Genomic DNA, 21,827 nt, shown 5'->3' with positions numbered 1-21,827 from the left:
TTTCTGTTCTTTGCAATGAATTCCTAGAAAGCTCTATTTTGCATTCCTTAATTCCTATCTCAGGGAAATTGTGCATATGTGGTGAAAAAGAATGCCCTCTTCAGGAAGAGAAATTAATTGTCTTACCTAAGTGTGAATTAAGGACATGAAAATTAACACATCAATAGGAAAATATGTAATAGATAATTTTCTGAAGAATAGCATTGTATTAAATCACTGAGTGAGGAACGAGTTGTGGAAAAGTATTTATTCCCTACTTTTCATGTCAAATCATCTTTAAACGTATGAAGCCATATTAATACTTGCAATGGTCATTATGCTCTCTGCTTCGTGTACATGGAATAAACAGTCTTTCTTTTCTTAAAAATATGAACTGAACACTGGCTGTTGCGGTCAGGAAAAGATTTATTTTTTGTTTATTTTTCAGGAAGCCAAATAACCAGTATTGCACATCCAGAATAAAATAATTCTGTGTATACCATTTGTTCAAGGTCAAAACTTCTATAATACACATCTTTCCCATTAATACTTTTTGAGTACCTCATCAATGAGAGATGCAAATGCCTTTCACTATTTCCAAAAGTTTTTCAGTATCAGCACAAGACTATTATTAAGAATTTCTGGTTTAAACCAGATTCTTTTAATGCTCTTTTTTTTCATACAAAAGATTGAAAATGTGAATTTCTCTTTTCTGCATTTTCAATCAAAAATTCATCATGTAAGATTCATTGACTATAAAGTCTAAGACTGTAGGCATTATGTTGAGGTGAGTACAGTTTCTACTGCATATAAGCTAACTGTTTTTAAGGATTTAATAATTTCACAGTCTTGGGGGGTTCACAACTTGGGAGTGAATTCTGCCCTTGGATGAGTGTGTGCAATACTCTTTGAATTCAGTGGGAATTCTATGTGAATGACTCAAGGCAGGAAATGGCCTTTAAAAGGTACTGTTTTGCCTTTTAACAATTCATTCACTGCAAACGGAGGCTTTAATCAGTCTCCAGAATAATTTGCTGCTCAAGCAAAACAGCAAACCTCTGACATTAAATTGGGAAAGATAAACTGGAAGAGACACTGGAAGGGGAAACTGAAGCTCTTCCTTGTGCCATGTCCTCTGCCAGAGAAATCCCTCCTGCAGTGGTTCAGGTGATGAGGCAATGCCCCATGTTCAGCAGCACGATTGAAGCAGTCTGGGCTGGTAAGGATGTCAACACACACTCCGGCTGCTGCATAACTGCCTTGTGATTCTTTTTGCCTGCTTTTCTTTTGCAGGGAGGCTGGAAATAGGGACAAATCGAAAATGGCCTCCCCAGCCCAATACTTCTACTGTAAGTTCACACTTAAAGCAAGACAACAAAAAAGTAGTATGCAGAGGAGAGTTCACCAGTATCACTGGTCCAGAGTTTTTCAGCCATTACACTTTCTTGTTTCCCTGAGATACTCTCCTGTGATCAGAGCACCTCCACACATGATTTTGTCACTTAGAAATCAAGACTGAAAGACAAAACTCTATTTATATATCTCATAAAATTCTGTCCTCAGCTTGTTTTTCTACTTCATCTCTTTATGTTTCCCAGTTTCCTTTTTTCATTATGTTAGATGGTCCAAAATTGGTATAAGGTGAAAATGAAACCATCCTCTTCCCACCTGTTTGTAGCCTTGGTGTCAGAGATTGTATAAAGTATTTGTAAGAAAAAAATACCTGCAAAAAACTTGCTCCTCCAGTGTGTGGGTCCCTTATGATATTCTGGAAGTACTCTGAATGGAAATTTACAATTATGATAGGTCTAAGACAAAACTATGGTGTGAAAAATATCTAAGAGGAAAGCAAGAGGTAGATCTTTATTCTTCATTCCATGAAACTGCTAAGCACAACCTGGTAAAAGTAACTTCAGTACCAAGAAGTAAAGGGAGACCTAAATTCCAACTATGTCCTCAGCAGCAGCTTCAAATGATATTACAGGTATTCAGAACTAACACAGTAGAAAGCCAAAGATTTATAACTTGCATGAGCTTTTGTTTATTAACAACAGAGAAAAATTCAGTTCTCCTTCAGAATCATTGATTACATTACACACACAAAATATTTTGAAAAAAACACTGTAAAAGAAAATTTATGTTATCAAACAGAGATGGATGCAGATGATTTGGAACATCAGTTTTGGACTTCCAGCTCCCAACGAAACTCCAATTCTTTTCTTTCAAAGGTCCTATCAAAAGATCACAATTAAAATATTTGTAATATGGCTTTGAAGATTTAAGTTTAATTATGAGAGGAAGAAGAGCAGCTGCCCAGTCATCAAGTTTCCATGGTGGCATTATATTAACTTATAAAGTGGGGGTTATTCATAATTTTGCATATGTTTATGGTTGTACGTCATTCTTTTGCTTCCATGGGAACGTGCAGAGCTGCCTGAAAGAAGAGCAACTCCAGGAAGGAATTTTGTATCAGACACACTTCTTTCAGGGTTAGTGACAGATTTTCCAAAGCACTATGCTCTGAAAATCTATCAGCAAACAGGGTGTACTGCAATTAGGCCGGATTTCTTTGTGATAGATAGCACAGTGTGGTGCTGAAAAAATTTTAAACCATCAAAAAGCACCAGCTAACATGATACATAATCTTCTACATGCTATGTGATATGGTTGTGAACATACAGGGCTCCATCCCTTTCTGCCAAATCTGCTACATAACATCTGGAGTCAAAGGGGCCAGAAACATGGCGTTACCTTATCCATACTCTTTGTGCTCATTCATTCAAAGAGGAAGCCAATGAACTTTTGTGCTAGCTTGTTTTATTAAATATGTAGACAAATTGCAAAACCCTACTCTGGCAAGATGACTATCAGGCAATAGCTAATGAGTCATGAACACAGCAGCTGGAGACAATTAGGAATAAACTTCATTAAAATTTGTTTTAATGGCAAAGAAAGAAATTCTGTATCCAAAAACTTTGTAACTGAAATTTTACATACCATTCATTCGTTTGCTTCTTACTTACCTGAACTTAAAATGTCATGTAAGTTCTCTATGGTAAGAACTGTATTTATACATCTGTTTTTAAAGTACTTGACAGTAGGATACCTGGTGCATTGGTTAAATAAATACCTAATGATGATAGTACTAAAAAACTGTAATAGAAGTACAGCCATTAAAAATTTATCTTTAGAATATGTTTTGGGGAAACATACAATGCTTTCCCCTGCCCTATCTTAGTTCACATAAAGACTGATTCAATCAATTGACTTAAGTTTTAGATAGATCAATTTGTAAAAGCATGCTTTTTAGATATTTTTTTTAATTAATTTTAACTGTTGTTCCAAGAGAATGGGCTTCTAATTCTTCCCTCACTCATGTCACTTTCCATAGCCTAGTCAGTTAAAATTTCCTTCTTGATTTTAACCCATGCTACACTGTTATTTCTCTGTGTAACACACCAAACACTTCTCAAACTATTTTTATAACTACTTTTTGTAAAGTGAACTTCCTCCTATTAATCATCTCCTAGATTTTTAATGTCTGATGTAGGCCAAGTTCTACAACATTCCACTGCTTTAATTCCTGACATCCTTCCAGTTTCTCATCATTGTCATGGTGTTGAGTCTGCACAACAAAAGGGTGTCAAGGTTCTCTTCACAAAAACCTTGGAAAAATACAGGAAATTCATATTTTTATTATTAAGGAAGGACTCTGAGACTCATCCTTTTCCTGATGTCAATACCTTTGCACTCTCAGTGCAAGAAAGAAGACTTTGTTAAATTTGGCATAAAAAGTGTTATCTGTATTCTAAAAATAGAAGTTCATTCAATAGCTTTAAGATAAAATCCTTATGTGTCGATTTACACAGTGTGACACTGTACTAATTGTAAGTCACACATAAACCTTTGCTTCTGAGGGTCATTTCTGAAGTCGTTTTATGGTCTCATGCTTTAAGTTCATGAAAAGTTCTCAGACAAAAGTGAAAGAAGATTTGAGTCAAAAGGAAATATTATACTTTATAACATCAAGTGAAAAGGCAACAAGTAAAGTAAATTACTATTTTGATTTTGCACCTATTTTATAGAAAAATCTCATCATAAGAATATAGCAAAAACAGGCGTTTATCCCCTTACTGGAAGTTGCTTTTTGAGTAACATGAGTACAATGAATGGGTTAACGAGAAAAAAAAGAACAGCCTTATAATACCTGCCATCTATGATTATTATAATCTTGCAGACAAATATAATTACAGTGTGTGATGTCTGTTTATGTCTGTGAAAGCTTTGATTGTGTAGTCTTCCTTGCAAAACAGCATAAACAATTATATCGTATAGTAACTAATCCAGTGCTAATGCCCTGAGTTATGGGTGTCACTTCGAACTGCAAGGATTTATGTGGTACTTATAGATGCCTTTTTCAGGTGAATTTGACCACAATGCACTTAATGCTTTACTGATTTGTAGAATCTGGAAGCTGATTAATAGAGTGCAGAGAGGAGTGGAATTCTTTAAATAAGAGCACATATAATAAAATAATTACTCCAGAGCTTCATTATCTGATACAGAAATGAAAAGAGAGGCTGTAGTAACTTTGTAATGATTAAAATATTAAGATAGGACCTCTCAAATTTTAAAGACAGGGTTGATTTTACAGAGTAGGTTATATTCAAATTTGTCATCACATATTACCAATGTGCATGTTGCATTCAAACTAAAAGCTCTTAGGTTGCATAGATCACACCTCTACTTGATTCTTGAAAACCAGGTGTTTTAAGATTTGGTTTTATTTCTTACTATCCTACTCTGATTTGTTTGGTAGTAAATGAAACTAATTTCCCCAAGTCAAGTCTGTTTTACCCACGACAGTAATTGGTGAATGATCTCTCCCTGTCCTTATCTCGACCCCCAAGCTTTTCGTTATATTTTTCTCTCCCCTGCCCAGTTGAGGAGGGAGAGTGATGGACCGGCTTTAGTGGGCACCTGGCATCCAGCCAGGGTCAACCCACCACAAGTTCCCACTTCCTAGCTGCAATCAGGGTATGAGAAAGGATGAACTAGAGGAAGCTGGTGTCAGACCCCCTCTTGGGGTTTTGGCTGCCTGGGCTCAGGGCCAGCACTGACAGTGCAGCTATGTGGCCTTCAGTCAGACAGATGTTTGAGGAAGAGCTGTAAGAAGCTTTAGCAGAGGCTGTCCCCTTTCCCTCAGGAGCTGCACGAAAGCTGGGCAATTGCCCTTGGTCCCTGCCTGAGCTACGCTGCAGCCATGCAGGTGCCTGGCCTTGTACCGCACGGATCCAAACCTGACCCGCTGACCAGGACTTCCTGGCTTGACCCTGGACCTGCCTTACTGCTTCTGGACTTGCCTGCTGGCCGATGTGTTGGCTAACTGTCCCCAGACCTGCTCTGCTCTCCTTGTTCAACTACTGTGGGACTGTGCCACTTATCAGTCTGGCCATTGCCCTCACTGCCTTGCTGCTACCCTTGGCTCTGTCTCACCACCCCGGTGGAACAGCCTGCTCTTGCTGCTCCTTCTCTGTTGGAGGTCAATATGAACCCAGTTTGGCCACTGCTAGAATGAAGAAAGCATCTGAAAAGGTTAATATTTATGTTTTAGTTCACCTTGTTTAGGCTTAGCTTTCGATTTCGGTGGAATATAGGGATTTCTTTTTGATATGGATTTTTTTTTTGTGTCATTAAAATTTTGCAGGCCCATGAGCGGAGAGGTTGCTAATTGGTACTTTCAATGAGACTAAGGTAAAACACTAACCACTTTGACGTCCCAGTCTTCTCATATGTAACATTTTTACTCTCATCTAAATGTATTTATTTGGAAGTAAATATATAAGATCGAGCCTCTGAGTGCCAATAATTAATACAATAATGTTTCTAGGACACTGTAGTAGCAGTGAAGATGCATTCTCTACATCACCACAAATGTAAATCAGAGCAGGTAATGCTCTGATGTAGCATGCACGGTGTCTTGATTCTTTCTGTGTAAACTTAGCATACAGTCACAGAACTACAGTAAGGCAAAATGAACATCCTCATTTGTGCTGTTTATGCTCCAGCTTGCTCTCTATATATATAGAAATAAATTGAAAAATTTAAATTAAAGCAAGCTCTGGCACAAACACTCAAGCACACTCTACTAAGTATATGATTTTTTTGCTTCTCATGATTTAGAATCCAATAGCTAAGAATGTTTTAAGACAGAGGAAATTGCTTACATAAAAGTGAAACTATCATTTTGCCAAGCCTGATGCTTAATTTATCTGTAGCAGCATGTATTTGTTTGCTATTTGTTAATTTCCTCTTAGTCTAAAATTAAACTGAGCTTTCATGAATGGCCTTTCCATTTTTTGTATACCTATCATAATAAAAAGCTGAAAACAAAACCCAGATACAGGTACTACAGCTAGTGTAATGAAACACAATTTTAAAAGCTAGTTTTAAAAAAACAAAAGTATTTCCTCTTTAACTTCCTGTTACAGGACTGATTGTGGTTCCCCAGGACCCTGCAAAGTTCTAACAAATACAGTAAATAGTATTCATGCTGATATTGGTTTGTGTCATTTGTGGACTTTGTAAATCAGTTGTATTCATCAGTTAGATACCATATAAACTTTCTAAGTGAGATGCTGAAACATGAAAGACACATTGAGAACTGTGTCATACTCAAAAAGCCCCATTTGCATTTTACATGCAGAAGTTCAGTCAGTAAAATTAAAGAGCAAAAAAAATTTTTTTTGAAAGTGAGGAGCACCAAATTCAAGAATATAGATTTTTCTGATGCAGTTTTTTAAAATGTTCTTCCTAACTGAAACCAGGAATAACAGACGTAGGCAAGATAAATAAAAGAAGTATTTATGCAACTATTAATGAATTAAATAATTACTTTGAAAATAGTTTCATTTAACACTTGAAGACTGTAAAAAAGGAAAACAGATTTTATCTAAGTACAGGGCAGTTCTTTTCTTGCGTTCTTAAGCCTCTGAATCTGTTCAAGAATACAGAACAAAGTGCTGGTGTGCTGTTCCAAAACAGTGCAAGTTCTACGCTTTCCAGATAGCAGCAGCAGATTGTTTGCACATATACCTGAATTCATTCATGATGAGCGAGCTGGTGTTGCAGCATAGGAATAATAATTACAATAAAAGCTACCTGAGTGTTCAAAATGCCTTTCAGCGAAGATCATTAAGATTCTGCTGTTTGGTTCTGTCCATGTATATATATGCCTGTATGGATATGTCCTTGAGACTCAAAAGTGAGCCTGAATAGCTCGATACCCAGAGGATCACAGCTGTTCATGTTTTAATACTGGTTTAGCTTGTAGCCGTAAGGGTGTAGTTTTGTATAGAACCTAGAAACACATTCTAGTATATGAGTCCTCACTCTGTCTATACTGCTTGTTAAAAAGTTTTGCTGCAGCTTTTCTGCCAAACGTAAGTAGGTCAGGTTTGAATAAGATCTAATTAGCAATGGGTCTCAGTATAAAAGTATTAAAAAATTCCATTTAAACATTTACCAACAATATTTCATTTCTGAATGACGTGCAGTAGTGTGAACCTTTGACCATGAAAGAACACACAAGATGCTACTTGACTGCAGAGATATGTAGCAACATAGTTATGCCTTTCTCCACAACTGGAATGATCAATTCTTTTCTACTATTACCTCATGATAGTTATACAAAGATATGTATTGACATGAAAGTTGCAGCCACTGCTGCTGTACCATTAAATCATACAAAAGCTCACCTTTCTGCAAATCTTAAAAAGAAGCTGCCTTCTCAGTCTGAATGTCTAAGAAGAAAGATTTTCTTTTAATTAAAAGGAAAGCAGGCTGATTTTCCTTTATTATTGTGTTAAAGTCACTAGCAGAACAAGGAATAAATGAGGATAGATCAATAAGCAGTACAAAAAAATTAAAACTTCATTCATCATGAGGAAAAAAACCACATTTCAAATAAATGTTCTGGCTTTTTAATATGAAGCTGACCTAGCATTTTTATTCCTGAGTCACGCACAAAAATGTTGCTGTGCAGTGGACCATTAACAGCATGAAAGCCTGACCATTTTGCAGATTTATGGAATCCCAGTAGGATTTTCTTTCTAAATATAAAATATATGCTACTCTCACAGGCAGAGTCTTAAACAGCATTAATGCTCTGATATCAGCATTGCCAGGAAAACATTCATACTTTGAACCACTGCTGTTGCTGGGCAAGTCTGTCATTTGAAAGCCTGAATGAAATCTAAGACTCTCAACACAAATGTGTATCAAAGACTTTGAAAATGACCCACAAAAAAATATTGTAAATTAATACATAATTTTTAAGTTATTGGAAAGTTATCTGAAAAGATCTGACTTCTTAACAAGCTTTTTTAATCACTTTAATTACCCTCATGCTAAGAATGACTGAACGTGCAGAGTGCATAAAGTGAAAGCTATTTGTTTGCAGACAGCCTTGAATGTAAACATGATACTGTAATTGGCTACAGGTTTAGCTTTTCCATCATCACCCTCACACATGAAGGTCTTCAGTGTCTGCCAAAGCAACAGCCAGTCTACTGACAGTTCACTGGATCTTCAGTCTACTGTAACTTTGCAGAAACAGTTGTGAAGAAAAAATGCATTCTCCGAATTATGAGCCAACTACAGATTATATATAGGATATAGTTGATAACATATGTCTGTAAATTCCTTTTATTTATTATATGTTGAGTTCAGCAGAATTGCATCTGGTTTCCCTTTGTGAGGTAGAGGCATGCTTGTGCACATATCCTGTAATATTTTTTTCTACATTAGCCTGGGATTTGAAATGATACTAATGCTTGTCAGCTTTTTGTAGTGGAGAGATATAAAGTGAATTTCTTAAGCGAAATTGTCATTGTGTACAGTTGAGGGGAAGCCAGAAGAGGGCACAGTGGAATACTTTACAAGAGTCTCAGTCAGTGATGACACTGTCCACACTGAAACATTTGTTCATTCTGCAAGAGGAAATGCAGTTGGATCCAAATGCCTGAGAGCAGAGAAGACCCCAGTAGCCAGCCCCCCAAAACACCATCAGCTCTCACCTCTAGAGACCCCCAGACCCCACGATCTTTCTGGTCTTTCTCTAGAGCTGCTTGGGACTCCCCTGACACACACACTCATGCTCACATGCTCACTCACACGTCTGCACGTGCTCCAGCTGCTGGCTCCACAAACTGACGGACGCTCCAACCCCGAGTCTGACTCCAGTCAGTGCACTCAGAGCCCCATACACACACAGGCACACAGAACAGAGAGTCTCTCACCCAGGAAAGAGTTGGGAAGGAATTTGGTGAGAAGATAGGACAGACTGCGCTGATCAGGCGCAAGGCGTGGCCACACAAGCACATCCACCAGCAATCTATTTACATCCACATGTGACAGGCCCTTTTTATCCCCTTATCCCTCTATTTTTCTCACACTTGTTCCTCCCCAAATCACCTGAATTCCTCCCTTTTCCTATCATTAGATCCTCCCCTAAACATCCCATAGTAAATCCTGTGCATTCCTGAAATGTTCTTCTCCTGCATCTCATAATGTGTCCCATAATCTTAAGCAGCAACTCCCATCAGTCCAAAAGGTACTCCAGCGTTGACTCATCTTGATGGGTTTCGCACCTGGACAATGGGGCTCACACTCTCCTGGAACAGGTCTGATAGGCTGTCCCTTCCTTTTGATCCTTAGTTTGCATTCCTCACCTGCTTTTTTGCTCCTGTTCTCCTCTGGTCACATAGAGATGGGCCTTTGATGGGCGGACAGCTCCTGTGATGGGCCTGGAAGAAACCTCCCCACCTGCCATTGTGTCTCTATGCTCCTTTGGAGACAAGCATAACATAACACATTCTGCAGGTAGGCTGTATTAGAAAGGATTCAGCAGGCAAAACATCCTCAAAACACATAATCCTCAAAACAGCACAGACAAGAAGTTGCTGGACCTCCAGTATTGGGTTGTGCAGTAACAGCAACTTACCTTGTAGCAGAAGTAAGGTCAACTCCCCTTGTAGCTCGTAATGCTTATGGGTAGAACAGCATTGGCTGCAGTAAATGATTCCTAAATCTGTTATGTTCTACCACAAATAGAAGCAGAATTTTTCTTCTATTTACCTGGGTAAATAGAGATAAACTCTTAGTGCATATTTAGTCTAAGGAAGCAGGAGAGAACATTCTAGTCCAAGGTAATTTGCTTGCAAAGTGAAAGTCTTGTTGACCATTATGTAGTAAAACTGAACTGGAAACAGAAGGTGTGTTGCTTCCAGTGGAGTTTTAGCTGTCAGGTTATAGACCTTCCAGACCTAGTGGGGATTTAGGACAGAGGTGTCCAAACTACACCTTGCCATCGCTGATAATTCTGTGACAATTCTACCAAATCTATTGATCATGTTCATGTGGTTTCCTGCAATTTTTACTCTTGTAATTTCAATCTGCTGTTGTTTATTTTTGTACCTGTTTGGAACTTTAATTAATATTAATAGGCAGAACACTCATTTGTCATCTTCAGTAGCAGAATGATAGCAAATGAACTTTTCAGATTAAATTCTCAGTGATTTTGTGTGTGGTAAAACCATACGTTAAAAAAAGAATGCAAGACAGTATTGTGGGAGAGAACCCTGTACGAAGGACAATGCTACTCCTGAAGGGTACCTTTCACGTGTAGCGCATACCAGGTATTAGAAAGGACTCAGGATTCTCCATTTCAATTACTTTTATAAAATGTATGGAATGATTTTAGAAAACAATTTTGTACATAGTTTAAGAGAAGACACAGGCTGCATGTGAATGGGTATAACATTTAACAGGGTGAGCTAAAGGATATCACAACTCCCTTTTAGTGTCTCAAATAAGTTCACATCTGCTGCTGCTGAGATAAAGTAAAATTTACAGGCTTCTATATTTCCACAGATATTAAGCATTCAACTACTATCACAGGGAACTACTTGAATATCATCACATTAAATCAATAGAAAACACAGATATTACACTAAAATATTGTTAGAAGTCTGCTAGCATGAGTGAAACAAGTATTTGGCACAGGGCATTAAAATGAGATGACCTGGAAACAAGAAGCATTTGGAAATCCTGAATCAAATTAATGTCTGTAATACCTCTATTAATATGGAACTAAATGTTTAGGGGGGGTTCATTCTATGTAAGTCAAAGATGAAAATAAATATTGTTTGTTGTAAATAAAGAGTAAGAAAGAAATAATACTGAATGTATATGAATTAGTAGTATGCTCTCCCGTTAAATTGATTTCAGTCCTGACCATCTTATCTCAAAAAAGATTACATCAATAATAGAAAAGGGTTTCAAAAAACATTACTGAGGAAATGTAAATGGCTTGGCAAATTTGAGTAATGTGAAAAATCAGCAGTTTCATTAGAGTGAAGGATAGAGTGAAATACACAGAACAAGCTGAAAGAAGAGAATACATCCTATAGATATTCAACGTAGGGAACACATTTCCATGAGATACTACTAATGCCTAATGAATTTTAGATTTGGAAGTCATATAAACTTTCATGCTAATGGACATAAATCAGCATGTAGAAAGTTAAGAAAAAGTACTTTTCCTCTAGGTAGATTATTTCAGGTATGCTTACTGTGGAGCCCTTTGTGACTTTCCCTGAAGTATCTGCCAATTTATAGAGAGAGGAACTGGACTGAAAGTGTAGAGAATTTCTGGTTCACAATATACACGTGACTGTATTTTATTAAATAAAGCTCAAAATATTCTCCTGAAGTATGGCTAAGCAGAAGCTTGATTTTTGTACCAATATATTGCATCCTTTCTGTTTCTGATCCCCCTGCCTTTGGAATTATGAAAGCAAGAAATTTGCTGGGTTTTCCTGCTTGGTAAATTTTACCTGTTTAGATGGTCCTTTTGTGTTTTCATTGCAATGCACAGAGTAATATTAATATTTTTTTATTGAAAAACAGGAGGAAATGCACTACAAAATACTTCAATGTTTCTCTTAGGATGCTTCATATTATGCTTCCCCCACTCTCAACCCTTCCATATTTACCATGTTTTAAAGAAGAGAAATGTAATTTATTGTCACTGGACACAGTATTCTTAGTAAGGCACCATGAATGATTGCTGTCACCATTCAGAGATGTATCTCATATTCTGAAAACTAGCTCTAACAAAAACATCCTTTGTTCTCAAGAAAGCACACATAAGATCAAAGTATTAGCAAGGCTACCATGGCTGATCTCAGCTATAACATATTCTGTATGTCTAAAATGATCGTGATATTTTATTTTTGTAAACACCCTTTTAAAACTTCCAGATGAGTGTTAACCAGTTATTATAGTGTTTCACAAGATCTTCTTGGCAGACAAACCTCTCTCTGCTGCTAGATAAAGCAAGATTTTTTAATATATATTATTTCTCAGCGATAGTGGTGGGTTCTAAAGGAGCAGTTATCCCAAATATCACCAACAACTCACAATCTTGGGGTAAGCTGTATGGTACTATAGGGGTATTTGTAATTCATCACAGTCCCTTTTATGTTTACTAACTTTGATGTTAATCCATGAGTAGGATGTCCTTCAGTGAATGAAATCTGTTTTTACAGCTGTTTTAAAATTGATTGGATTGCAGGCACGCCTACTGAAATCATTCAACCAATTGAAGAAACAGAATGAGATTCGGATTATAGGGTTTCAGATAATACCAAGTCCCTTGTGAAAGGTATGTTATTTCTTCTCTTTGTTCTGCTTTTGGAAAAGTATAGCTGTGGGTTGGTGGGTTTTTTCAACTGTATAGGTCATAGGAATTATAAAGATTTCCAAAGCAAAATCACAGTCTGTGTTCTGAATAAAGCTAATCCAGGGCAGAGTGGTTTGCAAAGTTATTTAGTATGTTATATATGATCATCATTAGTGTTCTTTCAAGGACACAGGAATATGTTCTTTAGGTATCTGTTCAAAACAATTGAAATATTTTAGTTTTGATTATTATTTAAATGTATCATTTGTTAGCAAAGCTCTTACAATGAATCACCCTATACAATATATTACACAACCATTAAGGGTAGAAACCACTTTTGTCAAAGTGCAACCGAAGCTGGTTCCTTACAGCAGGGACTGAAAGGCTGCTGCCCTGCTCACCAAAACCCTTGAAGTCAGTTAGTCCTAGGAAGAGCAACTGATTCAAAGGATTTTAGCATGCACATCTTCAGAAGCTGAAGGTGTAAAAAATAGTCATGCCATAGAGAAAACCAGCTGACTACAGCTGGGGAGTCTACTAAATAACTTGGCATTTTTCTTTCAGAAACCTTGAGGCCTACTCCTTTGGTTATCTATGGACTGTTAAGGCACTGAAGTTGATTTCAATGCAGATTTTCATATACTCATTTTATCAGAGAAGCCTTTTGTTTGCAGGAGAAGCTGCATGAACAAGCCCTAGAAAAGTACATTTCTAGTATCAGCAAATATATATGACTTTATTTTTCAATTAAAATAGTCCTCATTCATCTGAAATAGTTGCATTCATTTACATTCTGTAACTTTTGTGTGCTAAAATATATTGACTGAATATATCCACACTAATGCTGAAAAAAGAGTAAACTTATTTGTATGTAAATATAGTAAGAGAGGTACTTTATATTGACCTCATAAGGCTTTTAGCACTGTCCACCATAACATCCTCAGAAGCAAATTAGGGTACAGTGACAGGGTTACTACCAAGTGAACTGAAAACCCTTCCACATTATCTAACTAAAATGATACTTCAGTACAGGTTCCACAAGGATCTGTCCTGTGTTTGGTGCAGTAATTTTGTTAATGATTTGCATCATGGAATAGCAAACAGACATCACATTTGAAGATAAGACAACTTAGGAGAAGTTGCAAGTATAATGGAAACCATAATTGCATTCAAAACATTCTTCAAAAACTGAAAAGGTGATGCTGAAAAGAGGCTGCTGCTCAACAGGAACCAATGTCAAAGTTTTACATATAGGAAGCAATGATCAGCTATACAGACACAGTATGGACAATAACAGGTGAGGGAGGAGTTCTGCAACTCTCATACCTTTTGTTCAAGGCATGTTGAATTGTCCTTTCGGTCTGCTTGATATCAGCTGAAGAACTCCATCCAGTTTTGGACAGCAATACTTAAAGAAAGTTGTGCACATCTGGACAAAGTCCAGAAAAGATGAACTGAAGTGGACAGAGATCTGGGAAACATGATAGATGATGACAGGTTGGAAGAAAGTAGCTGAAAAAGGCTGAGAGAAGGCAGCAAGAAAGGGAATATGTTATTAACCTGGCCTATGTTGATATGATGAGAAAGAATAGCCTAAAATTTCAGGAAAGAAAATTTAAACTAGACATTACAAACTACGGTGTAATTAAGAAGTATAATAATATATGGGCATAGATAGATTCAGCAGATTTAGGATCACCAGTAGCTACATGAACCTTAAAGACAGGTTTGGTGGCTTAGTGCACCCCAAGCTTAATATCACCCCAAAGTCAGTTTTTATTACCCGGTCTTAATCAAAAACCAATAAAGTAACACAATCTTAATCGAAAGCAAGATTTAATCAGATTTGTAGAAGTTTGATTGTCAATTTACACATTTACATGAAATGTAAAGTACAATTTATCTTCATAAATATGAAGGTAACAATGACTAAGCATTGCTTTAGGAGGTTCACCTCTGAGCAATACTGGGTATTTCAGCAGGCTATAATGGCATCTAAACATGCCCAGAATACCTTGGCATTTTCAAAGATGGGAAGGCAAGGCAATGGAGTGATGAAAGGAAATTTTCACCACTGAGTTAATATTAAGAAAAACAGAAAGAGTGGGAGGGAGGGGGGTTTTGAATATGAATAGCTCTCAGAGATAATCTGCTATAAAAATAAGTATGACTCCCCACTGACAGATTCCTTTCCATTAGTACAACTTGAAGTTGCAGGGTTGTACATCAGCCAGAAACCATGAAGTATATTTTAGCTTGACAGTTAGATACAAATAGGGTGAGAAAAACTTCTGCAACTTACTAAGCACTAGGTAGAGGTATAGGCATCTTTTCATTTCTGTACCTATTTGCTTAATACCTGTATTATCTTTTTTGTTTGTTTTTATTTGTAAACGAATACCATTGCCTCAAGCCAGGTGGATTTAGTTATTCTATGAGAGAAGATTTACTTCATTTTGAAGTATGTGCTAAACCTTCAGACAGGCACAATCAAGCATTTTAGCATTTCCCAGCATATTATTAGAAGCTGACATTGTCTCTGCTCTAACTGGAGGGCTGATAATGTAGGCATCTACAATTAAAAAGTTTTTAGATTTCAACTAAACAAAACATTTGGAATATGTCAGACCATCTTTAAATCCATTGCTGAAGCCTTTTAGGACGAGATTTTGTAAGATATACCAGGAGTAATTCAGATACAGTTCATTCTGTTTTGCAAGAGGAGGGTAGATTAGATATTCCTATTTTCCAAAAGCCTATGAGTATGCCTGTTATGCAATCAAAGAAGGTATTGAAGCATAGATAGGTGAGAGAGATTACCTTTAATCCAGGTAACATAGAGAGTAAGAGCAATGAAGACCTCACAGACCTTTTAGAGCTGTACAGGCTTTCTGGCATCCAGGATGTATGATCGCAGGCTCCATTATTCTAATGTGCCATTTCCTGATATTTTACCTCTACCATGTTATCTTTCTCTAAAGTCAACAACATTCAATATATGAACCTTCCTGTAGACCTAGCTATTTTTTTCCATTAATGTGGTGTGGTCAGGTGCCCACCAAAGCCATTCTATCACTCCCTCCACCTCAGCTGGACAGGGGAGAGAAAATATAACAAAGGGCTCATGGGTCAAGATAAGGACAGGGAGAGATCACTCAACCAATTACTGTCACGGGCAAAACAGACCCAACCTGGGGAAAATTAATGCAATTTATTACCAATCAAGCAGAGTAGGATAATGAGAAATAAAACCAAATCTCAAAACACCTTCCTCCACCCCTCCCTTCTTCACTGGCACAGCTTCAATCTCGGATTCTCTACCTACCCCCCCAGTGGCACAGGGGGATGGGGAATGGGGATTGTGGTCAGTTCATCACACATTGTCTCTGCCGTTTCATCCTCTTCAGGGGCAGGACTCATCACACTCTTCCCCTGCTCCAGCATGGGGTCCCTCCCACGGGAGACAGTCCTCCACGAACTTCTCCAACATGAGTCCTTCCCACGGGCTGCAGTTCTTCACGAACTGCTCCAGCATGGGTCCCTTCCATGGTGTGCAGTCCTTCAGGAGCACACTGCTCCAGCGTGGATCCCCCATGGGGTCACAAGTCCTGCCAGAAAACCTGCTCCAGAGTGGGGTCCTGTCTCCATGGGGCCACAGGTCCTGCCAGGGCCCTGCTCCAGCACGGGCTTCCCACGAGGTCACAGCCTCCTTTGGGCATCCACTTGCTCCAGCATGGGGTCCTCCCCAGGCTGCAGGTGGAGATCTGCTCCACTGTGGACCTCCCTGGGCTGCAGGGAGACAGCCTGCCTCACCAGGGTCTTCCCCACGGGCTGCAGGGGAATCTCTGTTCCGGCGCCTGGAGCATCTCCTCCCCCTCTTTCTTCACTGACCTTGGGGTCTGCAGGGTTGTTACTCTCACATGGACTCACTCCAGTCTCCAGCTGCCATTTCTGTGCCCCCTGCAACTTTCTTCCTCTTCTTAAATATGTTATCCCAGAGGCACTACCACCGTTGCTGATGGGCTCAGCCTTGGCCGGCTGTGGGTCCATCTTAGAGCCGGCTGGTATTGGCTCTATGGGACACAGGGGAAGCTTCCAGCAGCTTCTCACAGAAGCCACCCCTGTAACCCCCCCCTGCCCCACTACCAAGACCTTGCCACGCAAGACCAATACAATCAAGTATATCGGAAGGTCCTTACTATATGCCTAAACTCAAATGGGACAAATCTTGTCCGAAGCGGGTGTCTGTAGGGATTGGCGCTCGGAAGATCTCGCGATGTACGGAAAGAGAAGGGTTAAAGGAGGCGGGATGACCGACAGACAGTATGTAAGGGCGTGACGCAGTTGAATAAACGCCATTTGCAGCATCCTCATATTGGTGTCAGTGCTCTGTGGCCCAGGGTATGGTGGACCCTGTGCCGAGTCCCACGGGGTGATCAGACGAATGTCTACAGGTGTCACTTTTTATATACCAAGCACACAGCCCAGATTCAACTGAATTATCACAGATTAGTAAATTTGCATGATTAGCTGAACTGTGTTTGCTGTCTCTGTGGATGTCCCTAGCCTGCAGAAAGTGAAAGAAAATATGACAAAGCTTAAACTGAAATGAGAAACTGACTGACTAATAGACTATAATATCAAGATTTTCCTAGTTACCTATAAAAGAGAACTGTTCCTTAGGGATCCCCTCCTATGTCCCCAACTAAAAAGTAACAAAGCATTTATTCCCAGAAAAAAGATTGCTGAGAATATCATGGGTATTGCACTTTATAATCACTCTTTGTATGTTTTGGTCTATGTTTTTATTTTCTGAACTATTTCATAAAGATAATCGATTAACTAATTTATACCATTGTAAAAGATTTAAAAGTCTGTCTGTGTAAGACAATAGGGGCACTGAAAGGAATTTAAGCAAAGTCTTTTTATTAATAGCATACTCAGTTACCATATCTCAGCTGACATATATTTACTTCCACCGTGGTCTCTTTATTTTTAGTCCAAGGCTTTAGTTTCTTAAGCCAGACCTTGCAGCACTGAACGAAACAACTCAATAAAACCAATTTGGATACAATACTCAGAACTGGTACTTACTGCAATATCCAGTGTTGGTGACAGGCTGTCTGGAGCCCTGCCAATGCTGATTTAGCAGTATATGCCAGCTCAGTGAGTCAGAAACAGTTTTTACATGTGCCAGCTCAATTGAGCAAGGTTGCTCAGAAATCCCTTTCAATTTTCAGGCAGAATAATTGCTGTATTTCCAATCTACTTTCCTTAGGAGAAAGGAACAAAGGAAAGAAGAAGCATCAATAGAATGGCTTTTACTATCAAATTTGTAGCCTGCTCTGGAAGGTCACTGCTTTGAAAATATTTCACTGTAAGTGAATATTTAGGTCATGTGACAGTGGGTGCAGCTTTCTGTCATTCAAGTATGCAAGCAAAAATAGTAATGGAAAAGAATAAGTGCTATTAAACAGTAGGAATAAAGGTTAAAAAAGTCACTTGCTTAGGAAAAAAATAGTTTAGCAAAGACTCAGGCATGTACATGTATAGTTCTGTGTAAATTTAGCCCACATATCATATCTGAGAGCAAAAAAGAAACATGGAACACAGGTATGGCATGATCTTTTTGAATATGTCTTTAATGAAATTATCTGGTAACAGTAAGGTTGTTGGGATAATACTTTCCCCTGAGTATAGAATGAGTTTGTAGAAAATGCCAGTTTCAGTCCAATTCCTGTAGAGTTCCTCTGTTCAGCTCACTATGAAATGTGAAAACAGCATTTTTAAGAACCAAGCCAAAATAGCTATTCATCATTTGCCTTGGACAGAATCATTACTGACTGGTTGCATAAAAAGCAAATTGTAATTTAGTCTTTATGGAAACCAGAACCCAACTGGAATAGGCTTATATTGCTTGATTTAAAAAATAATAATAAGACTGTATAAGAGGATAAAATGTATATTATAATAGTCACTGAAATCAATAACCATCACTTACTGAGTACCTGTGACAAGACTGGTATAGTGTAAAACAAAGAAAAGTTGCCATCTACTCAAATTTCCATATAAGGAAATTACAATCTCAGTAAGAGAAACAACATTGTTTGAACACCCAAACCCATGTTCCCTACCCCAAAATCTAGTTACAAGAGCTGAAATAGGTGATTGGAAAAAGAAATTCTCCATTCCTAGGTTTTGAATGAATAACAAGGATGCTCAGTAACACTATTTTTTCCCAAGGGGTGAAGGACCTCCTTGTGCTCCTACCTGTCTTTTTCATGTGACAAATGACCCTTAATTCCAATGGGTTTAAGAGTCAGATAACTTCCTGCTATTTTGAACCTCTGAAAATTCCCTCTCAGCATTTTTGTACCAATCTCTCTTTCTTTTCTGCTTCCACCACTGACTCTAACAAAGCTGGCTGACTTCCCATCAGAATTCTCTTTTGATATGTTTTCTATGCCTGTTTTCTCTTATTTCATATCTCACCCTCACACAACATCAAGCAGGCCTCTGTAGCTAAGACCTAGCTTATGCCATTCTAATCACTTGACACACTGAAGAACAGTTTCCTTTATTTGCTTCTAGACATTATTTACCTTCTACATATCTCCAAAAGGAAATACTCAAGAGTTCTTAACAGCTGATGAGGTGCTTATAATAACCACTTAGATGATAAAAGTAACATGACAAAAATAGATTTTTTTTTAATACTGACCCAACTTCCTCCTTAAATATGGCTCACAACAAAAACTGAAATAAAAGGATGCAAAGTGAATTTTTTTAAGTTTAGAATTATTTTATCAATGTTAATGGAAACGAGCCATTTTTACAAAATCATCAATTTAAATTAAATTTCAGTATATTTTAATCTAAAGCAATGTCAGTGTAAGTAAGCACTGTTAAACCAAGATTGGATGGGGTTTTGAGTGCTTCAGCATCTGCTTTAAAACACCTGCATTGAAAGACACATGCAAAAACTCTAAGTCCAAAAAATGTTAAAAACTATAAAATCAAACATATCTTCAAGTAGAAAAACTGGATACAAAAGCTGAACTTGTGAGTGTCCATGTAATCTGCAGGGTTAGTTGTTCATAAACCATGTTCTCACATTGCAAAATTTACCTCATGATAGACCTTAAACTTCTCTGACAGAAATGTAGCCATCTGGGAAATGTAGCAGGTATCATTGCAAAATATTGCATCATATAATTATATTACAAGTGTCACAGTGACATATTATGCCAGATTTGTGGTCTGGTGGTCTGTACAGATCATCTACTGAGCTGTGCAACTACATAATGGGGACAAAGGGTACTATGCCCCCTTTGCAGGATGGAAACCAAGTTCCTCTTGGCAAGGCAAAACCATTAGAACAAAAGAGATGAATAATTTAGACTTAATTTCTGGATTACATGTATCTTCACCCAGTGATATATGCATGGTCAAAGGCTATAGGGACCAGCAAACTTCAGCTTAATCAGGCATAACCTGAAACCCAATATTAAAACAAGTTGTGTGATCTTCTTTGTTAATCAGAGTCTGTCATTTTTTCTATTACTGAACTAACTCTTATTACTGATGAAATGTCACAACACATTTCTGCACAGTTGCTGAGGAAAGTGAATGTGTTGGTCAAATGACTTTCGGTATAAAATATCTAACTTTCTGCAATAGCAGCTTTCAAACGACTGACATAATAGGGAAGGTTTGAACAGCACTAGTTAATCTGATGGTTGGCAAATGCAATACTGGGCACAGTGCGTTAATTATGTTGTCTACATGGGTGGCATTTCCTTATGATATTTGTCTACATGTGTGCAATTTATAAAAAAAAAGAAGAAAAATGAGAACATGGGATTTTGATAGTGATGGATCACTGAATTCCCAAGAAAGAATGTAGCTGGTATTCTCAAGAATTCCCAACATAAACATGCGACAATCATATAGCTATTCCCATGCCTTAATCTCTTCCTGCAGTAAAACTAGTGAAGAGTGGAATAAGTCCAGTAAATTAACTTGGAGGATATAAAACCACCATCCAGGAAATTTAATATTATTCCAAAAACTAGGGCGTGCAAGGTAAGGTGGCCATTAACCTGCAGAAGGAACAGATAGATACTATACATAGTATAAGTGAGTTAATGTGCAATGGTTGGAGTGTCGGAGACAGTCTGGTCCAGTCATTCTTTTTTCCCCACTCATCTTAAACTGTTTCTAGCTGCAGTGCTGATTTTTGTTCTTTTGAGGAAAATAAGCCTGGGTATATTGGAAATCAGTCAGAGAGAGAGAGGCGCTTTTCCCCAATTATTATTAAAAGAGCTTGTTGAGAAGAACAAGAGTTGGAAGCTAGCCATGATGGGACAAATAAATTCACATTTCAGAATCTGGTTGGGAAAGAGCACTGTGTTCAAGGGATGTGATAAGACTGTATACATAAAGCTTTTGCTGTTTCTTCTTCATATGATATCTTCTTACAAAAAAACGTATCACACTTCAAAGACAAGAGCACTGAGTTTGTGTAAGTGAGATCAACTTCTTGTAATGGCCCTTTGGGCCAACTCTCAGTGTATATTTGGGGGTATATAAATTCAGGTATATCTTTTTTTATTCTCCTGTTTTTCTCATCATTATGCATTATACTTACATGACACTAATATCCAATAACCTTTCTAGACAAAAGTTACTAGAAAAGAAGAAATATGTGTAATTTGTCTTATGTAGAACTGTTAGCGTTTGGATATAGAAATGCTCTCAAAACACTTTTACTTCAGTCTTGATTCTGCCTCTGGTTTGCTATAAAATGTTGAACAGAACGTTCTTCCCAGATTTTCCAGTAATAGCATTTTGGTTCTGTCCTTTCTGATGAGTCTGTTTTGAGATGTTGAAGCACGTCCTCTGCCTTTTCCCCTACTACTCAGAAAGCAAAATCCTATTTCTACTGATTAAACTAATATAGTATATTCCTACAGACCAGAAGGGAACAAGATCTGCTTAAGAGCTTTTGCAGTCAACAAAAGATCATAAGGCTTTCAGCTGTTTGTAGGCTTGCCTTGTCAGTTTGAGCAATAATGAAAGTTCAGCACTGAATATCATCATT

This window comes from Accipiter gentilis, chromosome 22 (assembly GCF_929443795.1).
Source record: "Accipiter gentilis chromosome 22, bAccGen1.1, whole genome shotgun sequence".
Taxonomy (NCBI): domain Eukaryota; kingdom Metazoa; phylum Chordata; class Aves; order Accipitriformes; family Accipitridae; genus Astur; species Astur gentilis.
The sequence above is the reverse complement of the archived record's forward strand: the minus strand, read 5'-3'. Positions refer to the sequence as shown.